The following is a 27,005-nucleotide window of genomic DNA, read 5'->3' on the forward strand; positions in this document are numbered from 1 at the left end:
TTGCCACTAGAACACTGATGGGGCAGTGGGAAGCCCAACATCCTTGGGACCCTTCAAAGTTCAAAAAGTCCCGGCACTGGGGGAAGGGGTTTGAAGAGACCTAGGTGGAGGCTTCTCCTCACCCAGGCAGTTCCTTCTCAGAACTGTTTGCTGAAATGCTATCTCTCCAGGCTCAGCTCTCTCTTAGAACTTCCAGATTCCAGCTATTCTGATGCTTCATCAAATCCTTCAGCAAATTAGAACACACTTTTCAGTCATTTCGATTCATCCAGTAGGTCCCAAAGACTTTTCACACGGGTTTATCCCATGATTGAGATTCACTAATTGATTAAGCATCTTATCACTTACATTGAATGGGGTGGGGTTTCTTGTTTGATTTACTCATTCACCTTACCTTTATACAAATATGAAAGTGCTATTTAAATGTGAATCATTATTACAACTTAATCCAGTACTTTATTATATATGGTCTTGATTTCTCGTTATTTCATATAAGTCTTCTGCTAAAATCTCCTAATACCTCACTATGTTATGGAGGTGACATTAGGAAAAGCACTCTGGGCTGAAAGCATTTGTGGAAAAAGTGATGGAGATCTGGTTTCAAATCCCAGCTCTTACTACTTACATCACTGTGTGACAAAAAAGTCGCTATATGACTTTGGGCAAGTCATTTAACTTCCTTTGGCCTTAGTTTTCTCATTTGTAAAATGCTGGGATTGGTCCTTAAAGATCATTTCCCACTAAAATCTTATGCTATGGTATGCCTTAAGCATGATGAAGCTTCACAAATGTTGGCTATTTTGTTTTGACATCCTTTTGGATTCCATTACAACACATCTTAGAGTCAGGAATCATTTGAATACATCCAGAAGTTGTATAGCTTTGCCCTTTTGTCTTTCAAGATCATGAACGCACATAAGTTGGGCTGGGAGTTGAGGAACTTTACCTTGACAATCTGATTCATAATTTTAACAGGGTCATTTTGAGGTGCAACTACTTATTCAGGTATCCTAATATTGAGTTCTAGAGTATCTGACTCTAGTTGACTTTGTGCTAGAGTGTATGGACAGTGTATAATCACCTAATTTCTAGCAAACTTAACCAATGAGTACCAAAGTATATCTGGTCAGAAGCACTACAGCTTTATCTAATTTCTGAGCAAACTCAAGATAAAGATTATTCACCTCTAATGTCCTAGCAAAAAAAAAAAAATAAATGTATTCCCAAAAATAAAGGCCAGGCTTAATAAATGTGTTCTGATTTTGAAGGAATAAGTTATCAAGGAAAATTCTCAAGCTTTTTTTTAAAATAACCTATGCACTTTTCTTCATTTTTCTTGGATAGTGGTAATACAGTTTTGTCTGATGAAGAAGTGTAAGATATTTCCCAATGCTGGAACTAACTGTTGTTTTCCATTTTGTGTGAACAGCTATTCTTTAGGATGACTCTTAAAATTATGTCTAATTCCCATTTGGCTCAATACACTTGGCCTAATACGTAGAGTATTTTCTCAGTGTACATTAAACTGATAGGGCTCCAGTATTTATGTACCTATAAGTCTGAAGGTTTGTGATCTACCACTGTTTCTGGTGGCCCAGCCACACTTCACTTTACTTCCCTGAATACAGCCTTATTCTGATTACTGCCTTGCCTTTATTACATATCCTCTTCTACCTCCTCCCTACCACATCTAGTTTTTGTTCAGTCATGTCTAACTCTTTGTGACTTCATTTGAGGTTTTCTTGGCAAAGATTCTAGAGTGGTTTGACATTTCCTTCTCCAGCTCATTTTATGAATGAGGAAACTGAGGCAAACAGGATTAAGTGACTTACCCAGGGAAATACAGTTAGTGTCTAAGGCCAGATTTGAACTTAGGAAGATTAGTCTTCCTGACTTCAGGGGCCATTACTGTATTCACTGGGCCACCTAGCTGCTCCCTACCAGATCTAAAACCAAGATCAAATATATTCTGCCATTGCTCCTAGAAGGAATATGTCAATCTATTTCCCCATGGCTCCAGGGATGTTTATCCCTGGAACCAAAGTGTCTCTTTCTGGTCACAACTCTCATATTTGTACTGTCTCCCTCATTAGACTATAAATTCCTTAGGGGAAGGAACTATCTATTCTTCTGTTGTATCCATAGCAGTGAGCACCATGCTTAGTACACAGAAAAGGCTTCATAAAATTATTTTCATTCACCCATTCTTTCATTTCATTCATATGGAAACAAACATCAGGCTAGGTGTCAGGTGCTATAGTTTCTAGAGATGTTCTATTCCAGATAGCTATATGCCCTGAGATTCTTAAACCATTTGTGTCTCAATCTTCTAATATACAAAAATGGGGTTGATAATGTCTGTCCTCTCCAACTAAGGGTACTTATTTTTAGTTGAAAAAATTTGGTAAAACCAAAGAGACAACAGGTTTCCAAGAGCTAGGAAAAAAAAAGCCTCAGCACTAGGGTAAAAAGGGCTTTACAATCTCTATAGAGAGACCCATCCCAATTCGAGAATAGTCACTTCACAGGACACACTATATTTAGTTCTTCAGGGTTCCAAATAGCTAGAAACAAACATAATGCAAAAATAATAGGCCAATATATTGCCATATAAATTGACAAAAAAGCATGTATCACAAGTCTAAGATGTAAATTCAAATTCAATGCGCTTATTTTAAAACTTAAAATTAATCCATAAATCTTCATCCTGCTGTTTCTGCAGGATCCCCAGTAACCCAGCCAGCCAGTCACTATGGACATATGAAGGTCAAATATTCTGTATCTCTATCTGCCAAAGTAAGGACTGAATCTTAGGCTAGCCCTCCAAGCCATAAGATTCTCTACATCCTTTTGGAATAAAGTAATAAAAAAAAAGATTTTCTAATAGGAGTAAGTATAGGATACAGAGGTGGACAAAAACGGAGTCACAGGAGACAAGTAATCAATTAAAGTGAGGTGGATTACATAAAAGCATTTTTAAAATTTAAAAGAGGTGATATAAATTCAATCAATATTCAACTAACATTTATTAAAAACCTACTTTGCACAAATTTATGGCCTCTAGACCTAGATAATAGGGTGTCTGAAGTCTTAGAGATGTTGCACTAAGACATTTGGGGCACCTTGTGTAATTGATCTGATCTGCCTGCTTTTTCCAAATTTATTTTCTTTAGTGCCATTTTAAATTCCTGTGTAAGTGCCTCAGGGATAGTAATGTTCAAGTCTAAGTGTGGTGGTTCCCCTGTCTTTGATGGAGAAAATAGCTTGTTGTAATAACCTTTGCAAATCTTTTTCCATTTCTCTGTTTTCATTCTTGAATGCCCTTGGGATGATTTTGCTTAATTGTATAGCCTGCCAAGCCTTCTTTAGAATGGGTTGACTCTGCTCTCTGCTGCTTCCCTCTGCTTTATGAGATTATACTGCTCATAATATTTATCATTCTTCTTCAGAAGACTTTTCAGATGAGTTTGTATTCTAATCCAGTGCTACCTTTGGCAGCCATCTCTCTCTGTTTGGCAAGGAGGTAAAATGTTTGCTAAGTTGTTTTCTGGAGTCTTCTGGCCTCCTTTTTGTAGCAATTAATTTATATGGCTTTAACATATGGAGGGAATGATTATAGTAGGTGTCAATGTCATTATAAATTTCCCATTTTTGATTTTCATTATGGATAGGGATAAGGACTGTATCTGTAATTTCACTGGCATAGAAAATTCTCACATAATGAAATTGCTTCTACTTCTGCAGGCTAGCATTCTCTGCAGTTTATGGTCTTAAAGAGCTACCTACAATAGCAACAGATTAAAGGCCTTGACCAAGATCACAAAGTGTGTTAGATGGAACTTGAACCTAGCATTCTATCCACTGTGCAACACTACCTCTCAGTTGTTTAATTTAGAGTTAAATCTACTTAATTGTATACCATATCTTCTTCTCATTACTATTCTTTCTTCTTCTTATAAGTTCTGAATTTAGCTCTGATACTGACTCAGCAATAGCTCCTGTATTTATAATAGGTCTTATCCCAGTTGTTACAATGCAGTTAATTTCATTTTTTGTGATGTTAATTGGTTATCTATACTTTCCCAATTTTGGATTTATCTGTATTTATAAATGTTAATTTTATTCTTTATAAGCTAATCTTCTCTATTAAAGAATAAATTAAAGTCAACAAATCAGTCAACAATCATTTAATAAGCACTTACGAGGTTCTAGGCTGTATGATAGGCAAGGATTGAAGAGGGTAGTACATTGTGGGAAAGAATGCTAGAAAGGTTTGTGTTTAGATCCTGGCTTTGCCCACTGTGTGATGGTGAGCAAGTCAGATAATTTATTTCAGCCTTAGTTTCCACATCTGTAGGATGGCGATAATACCTTCACTACCTACCTCACAGATTTGCCAAGAAAGTGCCGTATAAAGTGTCAGGTAATGTTTTTCCTGTAACTTACAGACCAAGAACAAAACTAGCTATTCCATAAGTACCAAATAAGTATTTATTGAATGTTGCCCAGTTGAGCTACCCTTTTGTTTTGATGTTCTCTAGTTGCTGTATAAGGTGTAAAGTCCTCATTGTCACACTAATGAAAAATAGGGATACTATGTCTGGTTTTCTTGCTTTGGATTGTCTGGCTTGTCATAAAGGAAGCCTTTGCAGTTCTATGCCTTGTCTTGCTTTTCTTTGACAGTGAAATTCTTGAAGTCTGTTTTTTTTTTTTTATCCAAAAAATAAATAATGTAAAACAGCAATCAGTGGTATTCTTAAGATCAGTTTTTTTTTATTGTATACTAAGGCAAAAATTTTATTGCTATAAAAACATTTCTTTAGCTTCTAAAGATTGACAATGTTTCTTCACAACAAACCTGTGAGATTCGTAGTTAAAGTTGCATTATCCTCAATTTACATATGATGAAATCAAGGTACACAAAAGCCAAGTGAATTTTCCATGGCCACATAGCTGGCATGTTAGAGCTAGGATTCATACTCAGGTATTTTTGACTCAAAGACCAGTCTGCAGTCCAATATAACATGTTGCCTCTGAGATTATAAGATTTAGATTTGGAATAAACTTTAGAGATTATCTAGTCCAATTCCTTCTAAGTAAATTTATTCATTTCTCATCAAGCTGCACCCTGAACCTCTCCATTATGTCCCAGAAACCTCTTCATCCTGGAAGATCATTTTTGTCCTAAAATTTTCACCTCAGAAGAACATTCCTCCCAGAGGCTTCTCCTTCTGATTTGATGACTCCTCGAAGAAGCTCCATTTAAGAAGAGTACTGGCCAACCATCTCTTCATTTCTCCAGAGGCTGCTCTTGGGACCTCTCCATTGGCCTAACCCTCTCAAGGTACCTTGTTCTTTCCCCATACCCCCTCCCACTTTCATCTTCCTTTTATATGTAGCCATCGACCATTAGAATGTCAGTTCCTTAAGGGTACTTAAGCCTTCCCTTTTGTCCTATTTGTACACTTAGCACAGCGTCTGACACATAGTAAGCACTTAGCGAATGCTTGTTGACTATAATTTTTTTTAAAATGTAGCTATTATTAAACAACTTTCTTGGTGGTTTGTGAGCCCCAAACATTTAAATATAATGTTAATTTATCTACTGAAGTTGACACCCTAAGCAGCACAAATATTTTAAGTGACATAGAAAAAATTAAATGACATAAAATGCTGTACTCTTCCTCTCGGTTTTTTGGGCACCAATGCACCACTTGGGCTATCCATCTATTATCCCTTGCTCTTGTTTTCATGATTGACCCACCTAATTTTTCCAACACACATTTCCTGGATTGATATTTTCTCTTCTAATCATAAGATCACAGATTTAGAGCTAGAAAGGATTTAGGGGCTATCTAGTCCAACCTCCTCATTTAATGGATGAAAGAGAGGTCTATTAATAAATAGCAGAGCTAAGATTTGAATCCAGGCCCTCTGTTTCTAAATCTAGCCTTCTTTTCTATTGTCCTACTTTGCTTCACATTTTGTTTAAGTCACCTTCGGTAATATGTTGAAGCCTATATGTCTCTGTTTTGGTCACCCACAGTTTAATACTTCAGAAATTGTGGTACTAAAGATTCATATTTCCTACAGCATCACTGGAAAAACATTGTGTGAACACAGTAAATCAATCATGTATTAATTACCTACTGGGGACCAGGGATTGTGTTAGGTCCTGGAGATAGAAAGAAAAAAGGAAAATTGTCTCTGCCCTCCAGGTATTTGCATTCTAACGTGGGAAACAATGTGTACACTTACAGGTTCGTGGTTATTATTATTGTTCATCCTTTGTTCTCCAAAGAGGACCAATGACATCACAAAGGTGATGTCTTGATTTGTGAGTGGAATGGATTTAAGTGAGGCAGAACTGTGCAGTCATCAGTCTCACTCTAGAGTCATATGAATCCAGTGGAAAGACATAAGTCAAGATGACTGGTGATGGCCTAGGATCCAGTGGAAAAGGGGCAGGTAGGTAGCTCAATGGATACAGCACCGGCCCTGGAGGACCTGAGTTCAAATCTGGCCTTGGACAGTTACTAGCTATGTGACCTAGAGCAAGTCATTTAATTCCTGTTGCCTCCAAACAAAACAAAACAAAAAGGATGCAGTGAAAGACCCTGGCCTTTTTAAGCTAAGGTCTTTCCCAGGTCTCAGTTTGTCTGAGGCAACACCCATTCAGTGATTAGAGGTTGGTAAGAACTGATTCAAAAGCTGGCCTAGTTTGTCATCACGAAAGAATCGGCCTGGAAGGGGAAGACCTTCAGAATTTCTGGCCAGAACAGAAAATAATTGTTGTTTACACTTACGCTAAGCCATCAAAACCCAAACAATAAACAAGAGGTTTGGGCTGGACCTACTATTGGCCAATCAATGAAAGCCAGAGTGATTTGGGTTTAAAGGCATAGTTGGAACCAGGAGGGACCTTATGCAAAAAGTGGTGCTTGAGCTGAGTCTTAAAAGGAGCTAGATGAGGGAGAGCATTCCTATTATAGGGGTAGCCTATGCAAAGGCACAGAGATGGGAAATGGGAGTATTATGTACTAGGGACAGCAAATAAAACACTATGGCTGAACTCTAGAATGTATGGTGAGGAATAATGTGTAAAAAGACTGGAAAAGTAGAACGAGACAAGTTTGTAAACAGCTTTAAATGCTAGATAGAAGAGTTTCTATCTGATCCTAATAGTCATAAGGAACCACTGGAGTTTGCTGAATTAGGGGGATGACGTGGTTAGACCTATGCTTCAGGAAAAATCACTTTGGCAATGTGTGTTGAAGAGATTGGAGTGGGGAGAAACTTGAGATAGGAAGACCAATTAGGAGGCTATTAAAATAGTCCAAGTGAGTGGTAATGACAGCCTGAACTATAATGGTGGCTGTGTGGAGAGAATTGACTGTGAGAGATATTACGGAGGTAGAAATGACAATATTTGGCAACCAACTGTCTGGACATATTGGACTGAGTGAGATTGAGGAGTTAAGGATAACAACTGAGGCTGTGAACCTGGGTGACTAGAGTAGAGGGCCCAGGACAGAGTCGAGGAGCAGTCAAGCAGGTATAAGGAAAGCTAAGATAGATCAGTGTTACAAAAACACACAGAGGGGGGCAGCTAGGTGGCACAGTGGATAGAGCACTGGCCCTGGAGTCAGGAGGACCTGAGTTCAAATGCCTCAGACACATAACACTCACTAGCTGTGTGACTCTGGGCAAGTCACTTAACCCCAATCGCCTCACAAAAAACAAAAACAAACGAACCCAAAAAAAGCACACACAGACAAAGGAATATCCAAGAGGAGATGGTAGTCAGCAGTTTGCAATTTAATATGTAAAAATGTAAGTTCTATCACAGAATAGCTTGGGATCATTGAAAATGCAGCAAACTTACCAAATCCAATCTATCTTGCTCCTTCTCTTATTCAATACTGGGTCCAGAACTGGGAGAACCTAGATGGGAAATGGATAGGATGAGAATATTAGAAGTGTTATATTGCATCCCTGGAGAAATTACTCATGTAGATGGATATACTGAAATATTAAAATATAAATGTCAATTTTATACTGTTAATAAAAAGTGTTTATCTTTCTCTGTTTGTGTGTGTCAATTGTGTTTGTAATGCACATAGGCAACACTTATTCCATGATCTTATTTTTGACTTAACAGAAATTAATACGGATGTATTAAATGAACATACACATACATATGAATACATTTGATGCTGATATATTCTCTTTATTTAGAAATCAGATGCAGATGATATTTAAGAAACTGCAAGAAGCATTTTGGATGTTATATTTCAATCTTAGGCACTAACTTTGTATTACCAGCTGTTTTTTCAAGGTTAATGGATTTTGTATAAACGCTTGATTCATTTGAGGGGCATTTAATGAGTTCCTTTATTTCAATAAAATAATTTATTTGCCCATTCATTATCTATGCCTGAGAGATACATTTACTAACTTTTGTAGTTTCTTGCACTGGTTCTTCATCATACTATGAAATCTGAATTTTCTGTATTGAAATCTGAGCATTTTTAGTTTTTTCTCAGTGGAGAGACAGCCTGTTGTAGTAGAAAGAATGATGGACCTGGATCCAAATCCTGCTTCTGATACTTAGTAACTCTGTGACCATGGGCAAGTCACTCAACCTCTCTGAGCCTCAATTTTCTCATTCACAAAATGGGCATTAAAAACTCTTATTGAGTACCAACTCACTGGGTTGTTGTAAGGCTAAAATGAATAATGTACATAAAAAAGTATTTATGATTACTAGGGTATTTCTGGGGTTATGATCATAGGATTTAGAGCTGGAAGGGACCTTTTGTCTTGTTCAGACATGTCTAACTCTTCCTGACCCCTTGTGGGTTTTCTTGGCAAGAATACTGATGTGGTTTACCATTTCCTTCTCCAGCTCATTTTAGAGATGAGAAAAACTGAGGCAAACAGTGTGAACTGACTTGCCCACGGTCACAGAGTTAGTAAATATCTGAGGTTGGATATGAACTCGGGAAGATGAGTCTTCCTGACTTCAGGGGCCAGCACTCTATTTACCTACCTAGCTGCCCTGAAGGAACCTTACAGAGTCTAATAAAAAGATCATCCTTTTATTTTCAGAAGCTGAGAAAGACTGCATTGTTGTGAGAATTCATTCACTCCGTTCAAGAAACATTTAGGTACCTATCATGTGTAATGACGTACAGGATACAAAGCTACAGAAATGCTTTCTCTCTGGTCTTGCTAGCTATCTTGCTGCCTACATCAGAGGATGTGTCCTGTAGGTCTTAACTCTTTCAGGTCCAGAACTCCTACTTTGACCCCAGTTCCCTCCTACATGCCTCATGTGGCTTGCTATATTTTGGCTAGCTCCAGCCACGTTTCATTTTTATCCCCAGCAGTCTTCTTGTCAGCTGCCTTGCATACCCTCCATCTTATCCTTTTCCAGTGCTGGAACTTTAATCAAATCAGTACTGCTATTCCTACTGGAAAGAGTGTCATCCTACTCCCTTATGGCTTTATTCACTCTCCTTGTGACTTTCCAAAACAAAACATCCCCCTGGTCACCACCCCTATACGTGTGTGTGTGTGTGTGTGTGTGTGTGTGTGTGTGTGCTCTCTCTCTGATAGAATATAAGCTCCTAAATGACAAAGATTGATTTGTTTGTGCATTTATATACTGAGCACAGTAGTAAGCACTTAATATGTTTATTTATTTGTTACATCAAGGAACTTAAAAGTCTAGTGTGACAGGTGTTTGAGAACTTGGAATTTGTAGTTCACTAGGACATCAGTCCCCATTTAGGACTGAAAGGCAACTTGGAACTGTCAGATATCTTCAAGCAGAAAGGCAAAAATGAGTTATACCCAGAGATCTTAGACAAAACTGGGTTCCTACTCTGACTGGAAACAAGATCTAGTAACTACTGATATACTCTCTTGGGAGAATATGATAGTTAAGTATATGATGTAAAGTGGGATTGCTAAATTTGCATTTTGGATTTTTACCTCAATTTTGCACTGCCTAAACAAACTCCCCCCAGGTCCATGCCATCTTGCAGGTCAAATCAGGATTTGGTCTCATCCTCCTGAGGGTAGTCACTTTACTGGAGAACCTGGGGCCTCCTCTTTAAGAGCCAGTCATTGATGACTAAGGGACCCAGGATGTCCAGGCTCTTGAACTCACAAGGTTGCCTTCTTGGCTAGCACTGAAGATCCTTAGAAACAAAGCAGAAAAAAGGGGGGCACCCAAGGCCCAGGCTCAACTGTTCTTGTTAAGGCCCCTTGCTCTAGCTGCCACATGCTTGAAATTTCCATTTCTGCCAAGGTAGGAGAAAGAGCACTAGTTACCTCCTCCACCCCTCATGGGAAAGGGTGGGGTGGGAGAGAAAACTACTTGCCACATATTGAGTAGAAGGAAAAGGCTGAGGGTGGATCATTCCCTTTTTAAGGTGCACTGAGTCACCTCTTCCTGCTTCAAGGCCAACATAGAGATGATTTCTTAAAATGCAGTCTTCCAGTGCTGAGCCACAGAAGTCTTCAGAAGTTGCTAGGGGAGCACTACAGGCCCATCTTTGAAAGCTCCCTGGGATACAACCCCTGCTACACTTGCTTTGTCAGTTTTCCCTCTCAAGACAAATAAGAAATTATTTCACCTCTTTTTTAAGTAGTTCTTGAAAGTGCAAGGAGGTCTTTATTATTTCATGATGTTACATACAGTATAAATTCCTTCCCTCTCTGCTCCAGGACTTTTTTCTTATTATCCCTTTGCAAAGAAACTGGGCATCAGACCAATTCTTATAATTGTCAGGAATTCAGATTATTAAGTAGCTTCTGATGCAGGCTAAGAACTAATTTTTGATTTCTCTTCTAAGGGGGAAAGAATAGAAGAAGAGCTAAATATCTGCATCAGAGATCCCCATGTTTGTCACTATGTACTATATGCTGAACACTCAAAAACAACTTATAAGAAAACAAAAAGGAGTATGTTTCATACTTCTCATGCCATAGAACAAATAGCAGTAAGACAGGAACTAGAAAAACTTACCTTATTCGTATCACAAAAATGTTGCCATTATAACTTGTTTTTGTGAGATCCTGGAGCAAAAATTCATTTTAAAGTCATTTTGTTGTTCTTACTACAGTATTGAAAAGTCATTTTATTTTGAGATGTTCTGATAAAAAGTGTGCTTTTCTTCCTCACCTCATTAAATTTTTTTTCTCAAATGCTCCTACCACCTTCTTCCTTTTAAAAACAAGATTCACTTTCTTAGAAAAGAAGCCATAACATGATTTCATTGTTTTGTTCCTCATTTTCAGTGGCTCCTTACTATTTACTTTATACTGACAGTCAGGTACTACCACAATCTGCCCCTCACTTACCTTTTTTAGCTTTATCTCCAACTAAACTTCTAAAGAACACTACAGCCAATCTGTAATTTCTCTTAACATGCATTATGTTTCCCCACCCCCATAACTTTCCCAACTCTTTTCTCCCACCAGGGAAGATTGATATGGTATGTCACGGTTTACCTTTTCATTTGTTAAAAGAGAAATGACAGCAGTACCATGACACCCTTCTCCCCACCCCCCCTTTGCTTTTCTCAAAGCTGAGCCTATTCCACAAAAAAATTACATTTTTGGCGTTGCTAGTCATTTCTGGATCTTTCTTTGCCTAAGGCCAGAAACCAGGAGTAGTTTTATTATCATTAACATACCTGCAATTCTTGTTCCCTAAAAGGAAGTCATGTATAAATATGGTTTGGATCTGAGATTCTTACTCAGGTAAAACTCCCACTGCTTTGGCTGAAGTCACTGGGACTTTTTCCAAAGTTAGACTGCCGCATCCCAGCCCAAGTGAACTCCAGGTGGTGTTCCAAGAACTTTGTTGTCCACTCTTTGCAGTGACACCCTGGGAAGTTTGTTTAACCTCCCTGAAAAATCTATTAGTTTTTGTTTTGTTTTGAATTGAGTTTGCATAAAACACAAATGGCTATCTCATACATTTAATAATTTAATATGTGTGGGTCTCTTGTGGTGTCTGGACAAAAATGTTGCTGTCACAGGGAGTTCTTGTAAACAGAAAAATAAATTGAGATAAAGATTATAATTAAAGGGTAGGAGAAAAAGCTCCATTGTTTTCCTATTTGAGACCTGAGTTTATTGGTATAGAAAATTTCCTGTGGGGAAAGGTTATTCAGTCCTAAAGGCGGATCTGCAACTGCTCTGCAATTTTGTTAGTTATCTGGGACCCTGAAAGGTTAATTAATTTGCACGATAGTATCAAACTAACAGAATTGCAGTGACATATGTATTAAAAGCAAATCAGAAACAACTGCATTTTGGATCCCCTTTTCGGTTTCTCACTGCGTCCCCCTCCCCCAGGATCAGTTAAGAGACCAGGGCACTCCAAAGTGCCCCATGCGGATCCCCAGCGGTCACTTGCTTGGCCAGAGGCAGGCCTCATCGCTCCGCCAGCCGCAGGGAACGTACGAACCGTTCAAAGACGGCGAGGGCTGCCTGGCCCAGGGGCCCCAGAGTCCCGGGCTCCAAGCAGGATGGGGCGGGGCGAGAACGACGAGCGGGGCAGGGGCCGAAGGGCTGGGACGTTTGAAGAGTGGGTGGGGCCTGCGGGTGGCTGGCCAAGGCCTTCGGAAAATTTCCACTCCCGGTGGCGCTCCCAGCTGCAGGCCCTCCCTTTCTCTCGCTTTCCGCGCGTTCATGTGACCCGTGACTCAGTCGGCACCGCCTTACTGCGTCTAACGGCGGGCTAAGGGAGGGGAAGCGAGCGCGCGCAGAGCCAGCGCTTGAAATGGGAGGCAGGCTGGGGCCGTTTGCCGCAGCCGCCGCACGCCCGCAGCGGGCCGCTCGTGGCGCCTGCTCTGAGAGAGGCCGCCGAGGCCTCTGCTGCCATGCGCGCCCGCGCCTGCCGGAAGAGAGCACGTGATGGGGAAGCCTTAGAGGGCCCTGCAAGGTCAGGAGGAGATTGTCGGCGGCGAGGGTATTGAGGCCTCGTAGCCTGAGATGCCAATTCAGGACGGAGGCCATTGAGCCAGAGGACCTCAGCGGCGACCTGCCAGGGATGTCACGCTGGAGTCGTTTCAGCTCTGGAAACAACCAGGCGCCCGCAGTATCCGTGTTGGGCCGGGCTTGCCGCCGGGGCAGGGTGGAGCTTTGGCAGGAATTCTGCTGCACTGGGGGCGGCCGGACATTCTCCTCCGGGTGATTCATTGTGGAGTTCTGAGGGTATGAAACCCAAGGATTTGTGAAAGACGAGTTAAGCTCCAGAACCCCGAAAGAAAGCTCCTTGGGCTGCAGATACGGAATTTGACCCGAAAAATTGATTCAAATTATATTTCCAAACAAGCCTTACTTTGTGCATAAGAATTTAAAAATCAAGGCAATTGATTAATTTAATCATTATAACTCTATTTCTTCCGACCCCTTACACTGAACGTGACCACTCTAGGAAAAGTACAAATTTGTTGATTTTTTTTTCTTCCCTTGTCCTGAAATTTAGTTTTTTAAACATAACTTTCATTAGGAAGTAAACAATATAATCTGTTCACTGCACCACCAATCTGCCCTTTCATTACAACATTGACGTTTTCATAAGAATTATTGTGAACTAAACTGTCTACTGAACCGTACAGAGCCAAAATGACTCTAAATTTGGATTACTGTTATAGCCCACCTGACCACTCCTTACAATTTCATGTTCCAGTCCAACCTCTCATCACCACTTGCCAGGATCATAGCCATAAGGCCTCTAAAGAGTGCAATGGATGGAGGATCGGGCCTGGAGGCAGGAAGTCCTGAGGTAAAATACAGCCTCAGACACTTACTAGCTGAGTGATTGAGCCCACCATTTAACCCGTTTGCCTCACTTTGCTCATCTGCAAAATGGGGATAATAATAACACCTATCTCCCAGGGTTGTTTATGAGGATTAAATGAGATAATAATTGTAAAGTACTTAGCACCATGCCTGGCACATAGTATTTGTTGTAAGCACTATGTAAATATTGCTTATTAATATTAGTCTCCTAGTTGGTGAGACTTTATCCAGATCTTCCTTTTCTACAATCCATCGTCTGTATAGCTGCTAAATTGGTATTTCTAAAGAACAGGCCAGACCATATCAATCCTTTGCTCAAGAAGCTTTAGTGGCTGTCCATTGCTGTTAGGGTCTAATATAAAGTCTTCTGTTGGAATTTAAAAGCCTTCACAATTTGGTTCCTGCCAAGTTTCTGGGCCGATTACATGTTACTTTCCCCATGCTCCAAGCCATACATGCTATTCTCTACATGGGGCATCCCATTTCCTCTCTCCATGTCTTTGCACAGGCTGTTGTCTCCCATGCTGGGAATTCTGTCCTCTTGACCTCTGATTACCCTGTGTGATGTCTTAAAAGTTCGAGAGACATAATTTCTGGGTAATTAATCACTTTATTAATAATGCTAGCATATTACCAATAAAATGGGTCAGCGACAGTCTCAAATGCTAAAGACTAATCATAGTGGTAGCCTTCCAGAAGGGGGCATTCCTGAGGGTGGCAATCAACTCTGATTGGTAAATAATTAATGAGAGAGAATGGATATTACAATGAAAGGTGCCCATATTCTAATGAGGGGCTGTTGGGGGAGGGGAGGAATGGGGGACAGGAAGGGGTATAACTTTGATTCTGTCATTTACTTCTAAATTGCCAAATCTTGGACAATCTAATCAAATAATTTATCCCCACCCAAACCTATGTAGAGCACAGTGGGCTTCCCCACCAGGGTAAGGTCTGAACAAGATTGAGGAGAAAGTTAATTCACTCTCATTGTAAACAATATCCTTCAGAGATTGAACTGCCTATAGACTTCTGAAAAACTTCTCTTCCTAATTCAATAATTTGTTATTGATATGAGGGAAAAATAATCTTTTCTCTCACTTGCAAGCCTCAGCTCATGCCACTTCCTTCAAGAGGCCTTTTCTGATTCTCCCAGTTTTCACCCCATTCCAAACCACTTTACATATGACCTATATTTACTCATCTGTAAATACATTTTAAATTTTTTAAATTTATCTTTAACATTCTTTGCCTTTTAAATTTTGAGATAATATCAATTATACATGTGAAATCATGCAAAACATTTCCATATTAGCTGTAATTTTTTTTTAAAAAGCAAGAAAAATGAAGTGGGAAAATTATCCTTCAATTTGCACTGAGTTCAACAGTTCTTTTTCTGGAAATGGATAGCAGTTTTTCATCATTAGTCCTTTGAGTTGTGGTGGATCATTATATTGATCAGAGTAGCTAAGTCTTTCACAGCTGATTATCCTTACCACATTGCTATTCCTATACCCAATGATCTCTCGGTTTTCACTCACTTTGCATTAGTTCATATAGGTCTTGCCATGTTTCTCTGAAACCACCAACCTCATCATTTCCCACAGCACAATAGTACTCTGTCACAATTATGCCATAACTTGTTCAGTCATTCCATAATTGATAAGCATCCCCTTGATTTCCAATTCTTTGCCACTATAAAAAGAACTGATATAAATGTTTTTGTACATATAAAGTCTTTTTCCTTTTTGTCTGATCTCTTTGGGGTACAGACCTAGGAGTGCTATTATTGGGTCAAAGGGTATGCACAGTTTTATAATCCTTTGGGCCAAGTTCAAAGTTGTTTTCCAGAATAGTTGGACCAGTTCACAACTCCACCAATGGTTCATTAGTGAACCTATTTTTCTCTCATCCCCTCATCCCTTCATTGTTTTTGGAGATCATGCCAACATAATTAACTCATTCCATACTGTTTCTCTAGGTAAACTTCTTTTAACTTCCCTAATAATAGTTTTTAGGAGTTATATGTATCATCTCATATAGGAATGTAGTACTGTTTACCTTTTTATGCCTTTCTTGAGTCCTGTGTTTGAATGTCAAATTTTCTATTCATTCTGATCTTTCCAACAGGAATGCTTGAGTGTCATCTATTTCATTAAATATTCATTTTTTCCCCTGAAGGATTATACTGTTTTGCTGGTTAGGTGATTTTTAGTTGTAATCCTAGCTCTTTGCCTTCTAGAATATCATATTCCAAGCCCTCTGTAATGTGGAAGGTACTAAATTTTGTGTGATCCTGACTGTGGCTCCATATATTTCAGTTGTTTCTTTCTGGCTGCTTGCAATATTTTCTTGGAGTACTGGAATTTGGTTATAATATTCCTGGAAGTTTTCATTTTTTGGATTTCTTATAGGAGATGATCAATGGATTTTAGTTTTCATGATAATTTCTTTTTTTAAATTTTAATTTTTAATTTGTGGAATGAAACAAGCATTTCCATAACATAGTACAATAAAAAAGGTAATTATCATGTAAATTTCTTTTTCTTTTTTTTCTTCCCTCCCCCCTTCCCCAGAGAAGGCTACCATTAGATACAAATAGGTATATATATGTAAAATTATTCTATACATACTTCTACTTATCAGTTCTTTCTTTGGATGCAGATAATGACTTTTTTCTTATGTCCTTTATAGTTAATTTGGGTATTTGTAATAGACAAAATCACTTATTTGCTCAAAGTTGTTCTTAAAATGATATTGCTATTACTATATACAGTGTTCTCTTGGTTCTGCTCATTTCATTCTTCATTATTTCATGCAAGTCTTTCCATGTTTTTTGAAAACAATTGAGCTCATCGTTTTTTATAGCACAGTAGTATTCTATCACAATTGTATACCACAGCTTGTTCAGCCATTGTCCAATGAGTATCCCTACAATTTCCAGTTCTTTGCCATTTCTTGAAATATGATGTCTAGACTCTTTTTTGCTCGTGACTTTCAGGTAGTTTCCAATAATTCTTAAATTGTCTTTTCTTGATCTATTTTACAGATCTGTTGTTTTTCCAATGAGATATTTTATATTTTCTTCTATTTTTTCATTATCTTGACTTTGTTTTATTGTTTCTTGATCTCTCATGGAATCACTAACTTCCACTTGCTCAATTCTACTTTTTAAGGTATTATTTTCTTTTGTGAGCTTTTGTACTTTTTTTTTTTTCCACTTGGGAAGTTTTGTTTTTTAAGGAGTTCTTTTCTTCAGTGAATTTTTATACTTCATTTTTCATTTGGTCTTTTCTGTTTTTTTAAAGTATTATTTTCTTCAGTTTATTTTGTAACTTTTTAAATTTATCAAGCTGCTAATTCTTTTTATAATTTTACTGCATCACTGCCATTTCTTTTCCTAATTTTATATCTACCATTCTTATGTCTTTCTTTACCTCTTCCAGGAATTCTTGTTGGGTTTTGGTCAAATTAGCATTTTTCTTTGAGGCTTTATTTGTAGCTGTTTTCACATTGTTGTCTCCTTCTAAGCTTATGTCTTTGTCTTCCCTGTCAGCATAGTAGCTTATCATGGTCAAATTCTTTTTGTTATTGTTTGCTCATTTCCTCCCCTACTTCTTGACTTTGAACTTTATGTTAAAGTTGGGCTCTATTCACCTGGGGGTAGAGAGGCACTTGTCCCAAGCTTCAGGTTTGTTTGTTTTTTTTTGTGCTGCTGTTTTCAAAGCTCATTTTGAAGGTCTGCAAGTTTCTGTTGCTTCCAAGGTGGTGTTATCATGGGAGAAGTATGGTCATTACTCTTCTGATCTGCACTGTGGTCTTTACTCAGAAAGGGCCCATGGCCTCCTGAAGCCATAAGCACTAACACTATCTTTTCCTTGGAATTGCAGCCAAGACCCTGCTACCTTGTGACCAACTCCCAGCACTCTTCTCTACCCTGAAACTTCAGCCCAGAACTGTGTATAGGCAATAGAGTTGCCAGTCAGTGCCACCTGTACCCAGTGCCAGCAAAGAATTCCCTGTTATCTTTTTCTGACTGGTTGTCTAACCTCCTTACTATCTCCGGACTGAGAGCTCCTGAAGCTGCTACTGCTGCTTCTCATAGGGGAGACAACATGCAAACAAATATAGACAAAAGCAAGCTACATACAGGATAAATAGGATATAATTAATAAAGGCACCAGAATTAAGGGAGTTTGTGAAAGACTTGCAGTAAAGGATTGGATTTTAGTTGGGACTTAAAAGAAACCAGTGAAATCAGTAGATGGAGTTAAGGAGGGAGAGCATTCTGGACATGGGAGTGAGCAAGAGAAAATGTCCAGAGCCAAGAGGTGAAGTATCTTGTTTGAGGAATAGCCAAGGAGGCCAGTGTAACTGGATTGAAAAGTACATGGTGGGGAGTAAGGTTAAGAAGACTGGGAAGTTAGGAGGGGACTAAGTTATGAAGGGCTTTCAGTGACAAACAGATGATTTTGTGTTTGATCCTGAAGGCAGTAAGGAGCCACTGGAGTTCATTGAATAGGAGGGTGACATGATGTGACCTTTGCTTAAGGAAAATAGTTAGTGGTTGAACGAAGGATGGATTAGAGTGGGAAGAGACTTGAGGAAGGCAGACCCATCAGCAAGCCATTACAGTTGTCTAGGTGTGAGGTGAGGAGGGCCTGAACTAGAGTGGTAACAGTATTAGCAAGCAGGGAGAAGGGGGACATTTGAAATATGGGAAAGTGAATTTGGCAGGTGTTGGCAGCATTGCTTGTGGGGAGTGAGACATAGTGAGCACTTGAGGATAACTCCTAGGTCATGATCCTGAGAGACTGAAGGGATGGTGTTGCCTTCTATAGGTCAGCAGAGAGTTTGGGGCAAGATAGGTAGATTAAGAATCATCAGCATAGAGGTTAAGTCCACAGGAGCTGATGAGATCACCAAGTGAAGGAGGGAGAAGAGAAAAAGGCCTAGGACAGAACCTGAGGGACACCTACAGTTAAAGGGCATGATCTGTATGGGTCCAGCAAAGAAAAGAAGGAAGGAGTGGTCAGTTAGGTAGAAGGAGAGCTAGGAGAGAGTGGTGTCCTGAAGACCTAGAGAGAAAAGAGTATCAGGAGGAGAAAGTGATCTTCACTCTAGTCCAGGGGTGGGGAACCTGTGGCCTTGAAGGCCACATGTGGCCCTCTAGGTCCTCAAGTGTAGCCCTTTGACTGAATCCAAACTTCACAGAACAAATCCCCTTAATAAAATTTGTTCTGTAGAACCTGAATTCAGTCAAAAGGCCTCAGATTCCCCACCCCTGCTCCAGTCTATCCTCCACACAGCTGCCAACCATATCATTCCTTTGTTCAATCAACACAATTGGCTTCCTATTACCCCTAAGAAAAGATATAAGCTTATTATATTAGCTTTTAAAGGCTTAAAAGATTAAAGAATCAGTTTAAGCATCATTTAAGCATAGTCTTTCCTAATCCCCTCAGCTGTGGGTCCTCCTAACATACGTACCTTCTATTCTCTTTCTCTATCTTTATATATGTGTGTGTGTATACCTATATAGAAATATATAGATACACACACGCACACACGCACACATACACACACATTGATAGATAGAAAGATGAGGGTGGAGGTCATCCAGATTTTCATTCATTGGAGGTATGAACTAGATGTGAACAAGACCAAAGTATCTCCATTGAATCAGTCTATTAATTGCTCAACCCCATTTAAAATAACTATCCTAATCAGGTAAGAACATTGATAATGAATCAATAAATCAATCAATAGCATTAGACTAAGGTGAATAAGTCCTTGAAAAACCAATGACTGAAGGGATGAAATACAATCACGTTTCACAGTAGATGTTTTGGATTTTCTAAAGAAAGTCTTGTTCTACAGATCTTGTATAAAAGAACAAGCTAATTTGGAAAGTAATGTACAAGTGCCTGTCAGAATAGAGAGAACTGTTGCAGCTAAGATTCTAAGGGAGAATCTCTTCATCTGAGAGGAAATGAACGTTGGTCTCCTTGTCCCCTGACCCCTCACACAGCTTGACCAGAGGAGGGCCTTTTGAATTTTGGAGGGTAGTAATCCTCACAGTATCCTGAGGACAGTAGCTTCTGGTGTCAAGGGCTGTACTGGGAGCAAGGACAAGCTAGGCACACTGAGAAAAGCAGCTACAAAGGGCCCAGCAGAATGCTACATAATGCCTAAGTGAAACTTTATGAGTACCCAACAAAGGAGAGAAAAGATCTTTCAGTAACCAAGAGCTTTGGGTTACCCCTAAAGGGGGTGGTGAATCACTAGCTGTATTAGTAAATATTCTTAAAAAAACTAATTAAAAGTCTGACTGAATAATTAATATTCATGGATAATCAATAAGTGAAGCACACTGGTGGGGCCTTAGGAGCTATATCTTTAGAAATACCACTCCTCTCACCTTCAGATCCTCAGGGTATCCCAGAACCCCAAGGAGAGGTAGCAGGTACCCTCTGGGACCCTACTCTGCAAGTGTGAGTGGGAGAGTTCCAGAGCCTGAGCTATAAATAAACATATACATATACACATATATATATGTATGTATTCTATATATACATCCATAGTGTATAGAGAGCTACTTAACCTATTAGTAATGGAGGCAACTCTCTAAGATTTATAAGTTCAGGACAAGTTGCTGAACTGAATTAGTAGAGGGAGTTTCCTTATCTAGGAGTTCCCTTAAAACTAAAATAAAATATTGGTCCAGTCCTTAACCTAGTAACCTAGTGTGTACATGTGTACTTGTTTTCTCCCCTATTAGTAAGTTCCTTGTGAGTAGGGGTTGTTTAGTCGTTTTTTTGTTTTGTTTTGTTTTATTATTCCTGGCACCTGTCACAGTACTTGGCACATAGTAGGTGCTTAATAAATGCTTGTTGATTGATTAGTATGTGTAGTTATTGAACTATTGGTCCTTAGAACTTATTTTTTAGGAGGGCAACAACTGACTGAATGCTCTTAAAATCTTACACATTTTAAACAATCTAGATAATAACAATGATGGTTGGAGCCCTTAGCCTACTTCTTCCCATCGCCTTCCTTTCTTCTCACCTGAGGATTACCTAATGCAATTAATTTCTTATGATTTCTTCAGGATTTCCCAGTGGGACTGCACAAGGCTCCTGTCCTCCCCAGGGCCTTTCCTACCCCTCTTCTACCATATTACTGCTCACCCTGGCATTGCCTATCAAAATTTTTACCCAGAAAGATCAAACTGTCTTCAGTTCTTCACCTGTTTCTTTCCTTTCTTCACCTCTTCTGTGGAGTTGCGCAAAATGTAAGGGCCATATCCTTCTATCATCCTACCCTTCATCTCCTTACTGCCACTTGTTTTCCTCCATCATTGCAACATCCTCTCTTTGGGGTTGTGACCAACTAGGGTAGACAGTTTTCACGGGTGGTACCTCATTCATCTTCTCCTTACTGCTTCTGAGGGAGAAGTAGTCCCAGAGGGGCTATATCAGAATGGGGCAAAATGTCTTCTGTGTCACATTCCATTCACTGTTCACCTCCCTGATGATTTCAGATGGACTCTTTTCTTCGTCCCCCCATCACCAATTCTTCTACCCCCCATTCTTTCATTTTATCCAATCACTAAAATTCCTAGTTATAGCCAAGACTAGCTGAGGGAGGGCAGAAGAAGCCAGGCAGCAGCATTTTTGTATATAAAAAGCAGCGTGTTTGTTTTACTTTTTATACATGTAAGTTCATCCCTCATGTAGCTGTCTTCCTTTTTGCAAACCAAATATAGTAGTGTAACCAGTGGTGTGGTGATAAATAGTTAATAACCAGCTCTATTTAAAAAATGTACATTGGATATACTTTAAGTTTAATCTGCATTGCTTTTTTAAAAATTATTTGCAGTTCCAAATTCTTTCCCTGCCTTTACCCCTTCTCCCACTATTGAGAAGTCAAAGTCAAAAAGTCAAGTGTCAACTCATTATAGTCATGCAAAACATATTTCCAATTATCCATGTTCACCCCCTCCCTGTCCCCTCCCTAAAAAAGGCAAGAAGATAAAGAAAGGGAAAAATATGCTTCAGTCTGCTCCCAGGAGTCCATCAGTTGCCTGTCTGGAGGTAGACAACATTTTTAATCATGAGTTCTCTGTGTTGTGGTGGATCATTGTATTGATCAGAGTTACTAAGTCTTTTATAGCTGATTATCTTTACAATTCTGCTTTTACTGTGCACACTATTCTTATGGTTCTGGTCACGTTATATATCACTTTATGTAAAGTCTTCCCAGGTTTTTCTGAAACCATCCCCTTCATTATTTCTTATAGCATAATAGTATTCCATTACATTAATGTACCCTAACTTGTTCAGCCATTCCCCCAGTGATATACATTACCTCAATTTCCAATTCTTTATCGCCACAAAAAGGACTACTATAAATATTTTTGTACAAATGAGTCCTTTTCCTTTTCCTTTGAGTTCCTTGGGGTTTATACCTAGTAGCAGTATTTCTCGGTCAAAGAGTATGCACAGTTTTGTCTATAATATTCTTGGGAGTTTTCATTTTGGGATCTCTTTCAGGAGATAATTGGTGGATTCTTTTAATTTCTATATTGCCCTCTGTTTCTAAGATATTGTGGCATTTTTCCTTTTAATTTTTTGAAATATGATGCCTAGGCTCCTTTTTTGGTCATGGTTTTCAGGTAGCTCAATAATTCTTAAAATATCTCTCCTCAATCTCTTTTCCAGGTCAGCTGTTTTTCCAATGAGGTATTTCATATTTTCTTCTATTTTTTTTCAGTTTCTCAATTTTTTTTTTTCTTGATTTCTCATGGAGTTATTAGCTTTCATTTGCTCAATTCTAATTCTGAGTGAGCTTTTGTACTGCTTTTTCCATTTGGCCAATTCTTAAGGAGTTGTTTTTTTTTTTAAAAGAGCTCTTTAGTGAGGTTTTGTACTTCTTTTACTATTTGACTAATTCTATTTTTTAAGGTTTTATTTTCTTCACTATTTTCACTAATTTTACATTTTATTTTCTTTACTATTTTTCCCTCTTTTCCAAGCTGTTAATTCTCATTTCATAATTTTATTGCATGGCTGCCATTCCCAGCCACCTCCTCCCCCATTTTCCCTTTACTCCTCTTACTTGATTTTTAAAATATTTTTTTTGCTCTTTTAAAAAAATCCTTTTCTTTTGCTCTTTTAGGAATTCTTGTATTGGGCTTGTATCCAATCTGCATTTTTTCTTGAAATTTTGCTTGTAACTCATTTCACGTCATTGTCTTCTGTGTTTGTGTCTTGATTTTCCCTGCACCATAGTAACTTTTAATGGTCAGGTTATTTTTTGTTTGTTTGCTCATTTCCCTGGATTGTTTCTTGACTTTGAACTTTTATTTTAAATTTGGGCTGTACTTACCTGAGGGAGGGGAAAAGGGCACTGTCATAAGCTTCAGGCTTTTTTGTGCTGTTGTTTTCAGAACTAGTTCTAGGGCGCTGAAAGTTTTTGGTGCTTTCAAGGTGGTGAGAGTTGGGGAGAGTTGTAGTCACTTCTCTTCTGGCCTGCATTCTGGTCCTTACCAGGAAGGTCCCTTGATCCCTTGCAGCTACATGGTCTAGTGCTCCTCTCCTCCCTGTTGGAACTGGGTAGTGGGCAATGGTGCCAGATAGTACCTGGTCCTGACCTCAGTGCCAGCATAGGAGTCCCCTGTTATGTTTTTCTTACCAATTGTTCAATCCTCTTATTGTTTTTGGTCTGAGAGCTCTCGAAGCTACTGCTACTGCTGCTTCTGCTACCATTTCCAAGGCCTGCACCTGTTGCTGCTGCTCTGTGCACTACAGGCCAGCCCTCACCTCAGTGTCACAGACCTCTCCCTCCAACTTTCTAAGTTGTCTTGGCCTGGAAAAATGTCTAACTCTGACCTTTTGTTGGCTATGCCACTCAAAAATTCAATTGGATGTATTAAGGTTTTTTGGAGGGGAATAATGAGAGTTTAGCTAGAATGCTTCCTCTATTCTGCCATCTTGACTCTGCCTCCACACCTGGTAAAATAAGAAAATAACTTTTTTTTTTTAACTTCAGCTGAAGCATGACAGATTGTGCTCCAGCCCTTTGTTTGAGCTTTATGTGTGTTTCTGTTTCAAGTGTATCGCTTGTAAACGGCATATTGTTCAATTCAGATTTCTAATCCATTCTGCTATCATTTCATGGGTGAATTCATCCCATTCACATTCACAATTATGACTGTTAACTGTTCATTTCCCTCCATCCTATTCTTTTCTATGTATCCTCTTTTTCACTCTGTGCTTTCCTCAAAAGTCTGTATTGCTTCTGACAACTGCCTTTCTTAATCTACCTTTCCATTTATCCCCTCCCCCTTTCCTTTCCCCTCTACTTTGTCTTAGCCCTTTTTCCTCCTACTCTTCTGTGGGTAAGATGAATTTCTGTATCCAACTCTGTGTGTGTGCATGTGTGTGTGTATGTGTGTGTATGTACACACACACATACACACACATATATATGATCTTTCCACTCTATATATTTGTGTGTGTGTGTGTGTATATATATATATATATTTATATATCTTTTCTCTTTGAACCAGTTCATATGAGAGTGAAGTTCAAGCATTGACTATTCTCCCCTTTTATTCTCCATTGTATAAACTCTTTCTTGTATGTCCTTTTCACATGAGATAATTTTCCTCATTCTTTTCCTCCCGGTTTAACCTTCAACCTTTGTGATTTCTCACTCACATTTAATTTTTTATGCTTCTATTGAGTTCTGTGTTTGAATGTCAGATTTTCTATTCAGCTCTGGTCTTTTCATTAGGAATGCTTGAATGTCATCTATTTCATTAAATATTCATTTTTTCCCCCTGAAGGATTATATTCAATTTTGATGGGTAGGTTATTCTTAGATATAACTCTTGCTCTTTTGCCTTCTGGAATATTATATTCTAAGCCCTTTGCTTCTTTGTAGTGGTAGCTGTTAAATCTTGTGTGAGACTATTCTGGCCTGGGAAATTTTGATTTTGACTATATCCTGGGAGTTGTCATTTTGGGATTTCTTCCAGGAGGTTATCAGTCAATTCTTTCATTTTTCTACTTTGCCCCCTGGTTCTAAGATATTGTGATAGTTTTCTTATAATTTCTTCAACTACGATGTCTGTGTTCTTTTTGGTCATGGCTTTCAGGTAGTCCAATAATTCTTCAGTTATGTCTCCTCAATTTATTTTCCAGGTCACTTGTCTTTTGTATGAGATATTTCACATTTTTTTCTATTTTTTTTCCAGTCCTTTGACTTTGTTTTATTTTTTTTTTCTTGCTTTCTCATGGAGTTATTAGCTTTCACTTGTCTAAATATAATTTTTAAGGAGTTTCTGATTTTTATGGAGGTATTTTCTTCAGCATTTTTCTGTGTCTCTTTTACCAAGCTGTTAAAATCTCTTTTCATAATTTTCTTGGATAGCTGACATTTGTTTTCCCAATTTTTCCTCTACTGTTTTTATTTGTGTGTGTGTGTGTGTGTGTGTGTGTGCGTTCTTTAAAAATTTTGTTTCTTTAGCTCTTCCAGAAATTCTTATTGGCTTGTGTTCAATTTACATTTTTTTCCTTTGAAGTTTTGCTTGTAGATGTAAAGCCATTGTCTTCTGAGTTTGTGTATTGAGCTTCCCTGTCACCATAGTAGCTTTTCTTTTGTTGTTTATTGTTGTTGTTGTTCAAGTTTTTTTTGTTTTCTTTTGTTTTGATTTTTGTTCTTTGCTTTTTTTCCCCAGGCTATTTCTCTACTTTGGCCTTTATGTTAGAGTTGGCTCTGCTCATCTCTGGGAATAGGGGGTATTTCTGACCTGAGATTGGTTTTATGTTCTTTTAATGCTTTCACAGCTCAGTGAGGGTCTAGAAGTTTTTAGTGCCTCTGATGTGGTGTGATCCATAGAGAGGTCTTCTCACTGTGTTTCTTTTTTGAGGTTTGATCTTTATCCATGTATGTTCCTGCTCACTGGAGACTGTGCCTGCTCCTCTCTCCGTAGTGGAATGGTGATCTTGAACTGAGTAATGAGCAACAGAGTTGCCAGATGATGCCCTTTCCTGCTTACAGTAGTCCCCCGGGATCTCTTTCTGATCAGTATTCAGTCCCATTACCATTCTGGGGTATTTTACCACTCTCCATTATTGTTGCCACAGCCATGGCCAGGTGTTTTCACCACCACTCATGCTGCTTCTGCTTCTTGCTGTGCTCCTGCCAGCCCCTACCAGCATGTCTCCAGACTTTTTTTTTTGGGTCTTCCTAAACTGCCCTGATCTGGAAAGATGACTCAGAGTGACTTTTAATTGGCTTTCCTGTCCAAACTACATCTGTTTCATGCATTTTTTAGTGGTTTTTTTTTTTAATTGGTGGAGGGTGTGGGGTTTAGGGTGTTGGGAGAGCTTAGAAAAATGTTGCTTTCACTCCTCTATCTTGATTCCACCTCCTAATCTACATTATTAACATTTTCCCTATCATTTTCTTAAGTCTAGACGATTGACTAAACAGCAAACTCTGATTTATAGCATTTTCCAGTTTCCCAGGTATAAAATGTTCATATTCCCAGGTATAAAATGTTCATATTGTAAATGTAACAATCAGCCCTCAGATCTCGTACTGGTTGGCTCCAGCTAATCCATAGTGTAATTGTGTTTTTGTTAGGGGTTAGTTGTATAAGATGAAAAAATTCTGTTGGGCTGCTGCAGGAGAAGGATTAGAATTCTCACACCCTATTCCCTAAGCCTCCATCTTTGAAATGTGACAATCCCCAATCTTTCTTTTTCTATTGCATTTAATTTTTTTTCATTCAACAGAACTCCACCTTCTCTCCCTTTTCTGCTTCCCCCAATTGAGAAAGAAAGAAAAACATAATCCCTTGTATAAATATGTATAGTCAAGCAAAACAATTTTTTGCATCTATCATATCCAAAAAAATGTATTTCTCATTGTGTACTCTGAATCCTTCTCTTTATCAGGAGGTAGGCAGCATGTTTCATCATTAGGCCTTATAATTGTGGTTGGTCATTATGCTGATCAGAGTTCTTGATTCTTTTGACGTTGTTTGTCTTTACATTATTGTTGTCATTGTACAAATTGTTCTCCTTATTCTGTTTACTTTCTATCAGTTCATGTAAATTTTCTCAAGTTTCTCTGAAACCATCACCTTTTTTTATAGCACAATAGTG

The sequence above is a fragment of the Vombatus ursinus genome, unplaced genomic scaffold (genome assembly GCF_900497805.2).
Source record: "Vombatus ursinus unplaced genomic scaffold, bare-nosed wombat genome assembly UNPS02013950.1, whole genome shotgun sequence".
NCBI classification, from domain to species: Eukaryota; Metazoa; Chordata; class Mammalia; order Diprotodontia; family Vombatidae; genus Vombatus; species Vombatus ursinus.